Source organism: Mandrillus leucophaeus, unplaced genomic scaffold (assembly GCF_000951045.1).
Source record: "Mandrillus leucophaeus isolate KB7577 unplaced genomic scaffold, Mleu.le_1.0 Scaffold4, whole genome shotgun sequence".
NCBI lineage: Eukaryota > Metazoa > Chordata > Mammalia > Primates > Cercopithecidae > Mandrillus > Mandrillus leucophaeus.
The window spans coordinates 7,130,307-7,135,200 of record NW_012104253.1 but is presented as its reverse complement, the minus strand read 5'-3'; positions in this window follow the sequence as shown (position 1 = coordinate 7,135,200).

Sequence of the window (4,894 nt, the reverse complement as noted above, 5' to 3'; positions counted from 1 at the left end):
TCAAAGCTCAGAATGTTTGCAATCCTCCAGAATTCTGATCATTTAATTTTTAGCCAATATTTAGTTTAAGATAATTTTTTTAAGAGATGGGGCTTTGCTCTGTCATCTAGGCTGGAGTGCAGTGGCACGATTATAGCTCACTGCAGCCTGAAACTCCTGGGCTCAAGTGATCCTCCTGCCTTGGCCTCCCAAACCACTGGGATTACAAGTGTGAGTCACTGTGCTTGGTCTAAATTTTTTTTATATTTAAATCTATCTATTAGAATTTATTCTGTATTATAGAATACAATTTGAATCTAAGCAGATTTTTCTCTGAAATCAATAAGCAATTATTTAAAATGATTTTACTAAATAAGCATTCCCTTTTACTTTCTCATTTCTGATTCACTCAATAAATATTTGTTAATTGTGAATATATGCCAGGCCCCTGCTTGGTCCTAGCAATATACTGAGACAGGATAGAATCTTCAGCACCCTCACCAGCTATCTGGGCTCCTCACTTTGTCCCAGTGATTGGGATGTCAAGTCTTTCTGTTCTTACCACACCTTTTCAGTAAGTGTCATTTTAGAATATGTTTTAACATGTGGTAAGGCAAGATGTGGTTTCAAATACTACTAAGGAGAAGTATAACTGTCTTTTTCTGGATAAATCTCATCATCTTTGCATCTGACTTCTAGTAACACTGCTGTGTGACCATTTTCCATGGGGTTCGCCAGTTGTTATCATTTCAATAAGCACTAGTTCTCTGGAGCATGATGCTATTACCAGGTATGAGAATCATGGATTCTTAGAGTTAAGAGACCTCAAGGAACACCTGTCATGGGGCTTTCATGTGCACCTTTTCTACGTGTGCTTCCCCAGCTCAAAAAGGATCTACCACTGGTGCAGAAACTTGTGGCTAGGAATGACCGATCTAGTCTAATGTTTCAGCTGGGTTTGTTTCCTTTTTCCAATGATCCTGCCAAGCAGCTGCCCATTCTGCGCTTGGACACTTAAGGATGAGGTACTTATTTCTTGTTTTTGTTGCCTTCCCAGTTAAAGCTCTGAGAAGATGGAAAGCTTGCTTTGTGTCTCTGAAAAAGAAGGTTCAGAGTGGGAGAACGAACTTGGCTCTATAGTTTTGAGCTCTGAGCCCTTGGGCATCCAAGGGCTGTCAAGCAAATAAAAATGTCCATTTGAGTCACTAAAGACCCCCTTTTCCCCTGAGAAAGGAAGAGCTATCATTAAACTGCCAAGAAGCAACATTTATCAGATTTATCAGAGATGTTTGACCCTCCATTCATCTGGCTGAGTTTCTTCAACTTCGTCATGAGCTGTAAGCTCCGCACTAGGGAGCTGAGAATCACCATTCCAAGAGACTTTCTGCAAGCCAGAACCAAAATGCATCTTCTTTCTTGACTTTTCTTTCTTTGTTTTAAAAATTTTGGTGGGTGTTTTCATTTCCCCTCTTCGTTCAAGTTTGCTATATGTTTTGACCTTTTATTTTGGACAAAACGAGTGACCAGAGAGAACAAAATTGGAATGGACTATTTTTTTCTTCAAAAATAATAATCAAGAGAGAGCAAGATTAAGAAATGAAAAAAAAAATCCTTCTGGATTTGGTTCCAGCTTTGGTAAAGTTTCAGCCTGTGCTTATTTTAGCCAAACCATTTGTCCCATCCCTATTTATACAACAGGATGCGGAACAAGTTGTTCTTGCTTCATGTCCTGCTGCCTGTCAAAAAGAAATCTGTCTTGGAGGAAAAGCCAATTAACTCAAACGTCATCATTTGGATGTGTTTCACTCTTGCCTGGAGTCTAATCAACTCAGAGCTATAGGGCCTGGGCAGGTGCAGGGCAGAGCCCAGCAGGACCACATGGAGGGGAAAAACTTAGAGGTGGATTTGGAATTGAGGTTCTTTCTCTTACCAACTCTGCAAACTTAGTTAATTTGCCTGTCTCTGCTTTCTCCTCTGATTTGTAGAAATCATAGCAGTCATAACAGCCACTACTCAGTACTGCAGAATGATACTAAAACAATAATAACAAAAAATAAAAACAACAACAACAGTAATCTGCCGGGCACTGTGCTAAGTCATCTCTATGTATTACTATGTATTATCTAATTTAATCTTCATTACAACTGGAGAGAGAGTATTATCCGAAGAGAGTATTATAAATTAAAGGTCAAGCTGCTCAACTTGGCTCTGTCTTCCACGTCTCCATGACACCTTGACATTCACAGAGTTATCATATGGAGACTTCATCACCCATCAAGAATACTCACGTATGACAAGTTAATTGAGTCCCAGGAGGTCAAGCGATGTCCCTCAGGCACCAACACCAATACCCAATTGCAAGTGTCTTTAGTTGACTCCTATATCATTTGGGATGATGCTAATCGCCCTAACAAACCACAACCTTTCAGTGGCCAGCGCAATAGAAGTTTATTTTGTGCTTACACATCAGATTGTTGTGAGTGTTTTTGTCTGGCCTGCCTCCACTTGGTAATTCAGGGATTCAGGCTCCTTCCACCTGGAGACCCTGCTGTCCTCTGCGCAGTTGGTGGTTAGGAGGAGACCCTGGAGAAGGTGCACAGGCTTCTTAACCACTACTTACATGTCATTGAAAGCAACTGACCACATGGACACACCTAGATGCAAAGGAGCCTGGGCAGTGGAGTCCCTGGCTGGGCAGTGGCTTCTTGATGACAACTCTCCACAGTGGAAAAAAGAGCTCACATTTTGGAAAACATGCCTCTGCCGCGACACCTCATCCGGTTTTATTCTGCTGTATCACAGACAGTTGTGGCGGGAAGATTCAGCATCTGGTCCTTCTTCCTAGTAAAGTTAAAGTGCCACAGGTTGCACATTAATTGACTTGGAGATTTGGAACAAACTCTGTACAGACTTCACTGCAGGCACCATGGAAGATTTCAGGGCACTCTCTGATAAGCAAGATGCACTCCTGCTCTCCACAAATGATCCTTCAGCATGTGTCCTGGAAGCCTCGACCTGTGTCTCCCCTTTGTGTCACATTTTATGTTACCCAGTTTTCGCTTTTTAGAATTTTACATGAGCATAATAATGAAGTGCATGCTTCCCACATCTGCTTCACCTCTGCTCGCCTTGGGCCCAAATATTTCAAGACTGGGATCATTACTTTGGATAGGAGAAGTGTAACTTGGATGAATACAATAAATACAAAACTCATTTTCATTTGCAGAGAGAGGGAAAAGGGAGAGAAAAAAATAAACATTAACTTTGGGAACAGGCCAGATGCGGTGGCTCACACCTGTAATCCCAGCACTTTGAGAGACTGAGGTGGGCAGATCACCTGAGGTCAGGAGTTCGAGACAAGCCTGGCCAACATGGTGAAACTCGATCTCTACTGAAAATACAAAAATTAGCCGGGTGTCATGCTGCGCGCCTGTAGTTCCAGCTACTCAGGAGGCTGAGGCAGGAGAATTGCTTAAATCCAGGAGGTGGAGGTTGTAATGAGCTGAGATCATACCACTACACTCTAGCCTGAGTGAAAGAGTGAGACTCCATCTCAAACAACAACAACAAAACCTTGGGAACAAAGACAGACACACATGCACGTCCAATTGAAGCAAGCTGAGGGGAAAGCATCATTTTGTTAAAAAAAAAAAAAGAGGCATTTTGTATTCCACAGTCAATACGCAGGACTTATAGCCACCCATTGGATCAAAGCATGAACTAGTTTGGGAAAATTCTAAAATCTGTACCAAAGAGAGAGAAAGAGAAAGAGCACTTTTAAGTTACTTACTAGTATATTAGAGTTCCTAAATTTTAGAGCTGGTTGGAAACTCAGAGATTCTCTCAACCATTGCTCTTTTGTTACAGGTGAGGATACTGAGTCAGAACTTTGCCATTTCTGCTTCTAAAACCCTCTCCTCTAGCCATTTGCCACTTGGCTGCCAGATCTACCTTTCTAAATTAGTAAATATTAATATCTGACAAAGTTGCTTCCTCATCTGAAATCTTTCCAATTGCCATCACCCACCAGGAAAAAAAAGCTGATATTTGTCCATCAACTCAACCCTGTCCCCCGCTGGATTTTCCTCATGCCGCCCTGCTGAACTGCCTCTGGCTGTCCTCATCCACCCACCACAGTGGCTTATACCCACAGGAAGGTCTCTGTGCTTGGCACTTCCCTTATTTCTACTTTTCCTTTGTCAGCTCCAGCAAACAGAAAAAAATCTCTTCTCTGGATTCCCACAATGCCTCTCGTCTAATCCTAGCCCAGTGCTTACCATAGGGTACCAGAAAATAGCTGTGATGAATGTGTGTGTGATGGTTTACCCCTCTAAGGCTTTCAGGCTACCTGATCCTCTCTTCACATGACGATCCCCTCACTAGACTGTGGGATCTGGAAGGCGAAGGCTGTGTTTCATTGGTTTATTATCAGTCTATTCCCCGGGTCTGGTGTAATGGATGCTCTATTGCAGGGGGTGCAAAAACCACCTGTGCACCTGTTGGCTATGGTTGGGCTAAGGTGACATTCTTGCTAAGCCCCTTGAATTTCCTTTGCATGGATATCTGCATGGCTGGCTCCCTTACCACTTTGGGATTTGAAATGCTACCCACCAGAATGGGCTTTCTTGACCTCATAATCCAAAATAAGACCCATCACTCTATTTCCTTATCCTGTTTTGCTTTCTTTATAGCATTATTATTATTATTATTATTGCCATCTGATCGAGTAAGTCTGCATTTCCTTGCTAACTTATCACCTGTCTCGCCATCACTGGACATGAGTGTCACAGGAGTGGGCCCTGTTTGTTTTCTTCACTCTTAAATCTTTTACTCCTAGAACAGTGCCTGGCACATAGTAAGTGGGTCAAGTGTTATTGGACGAATCATACAACCATTAGGTGTTTTAATCCATTAT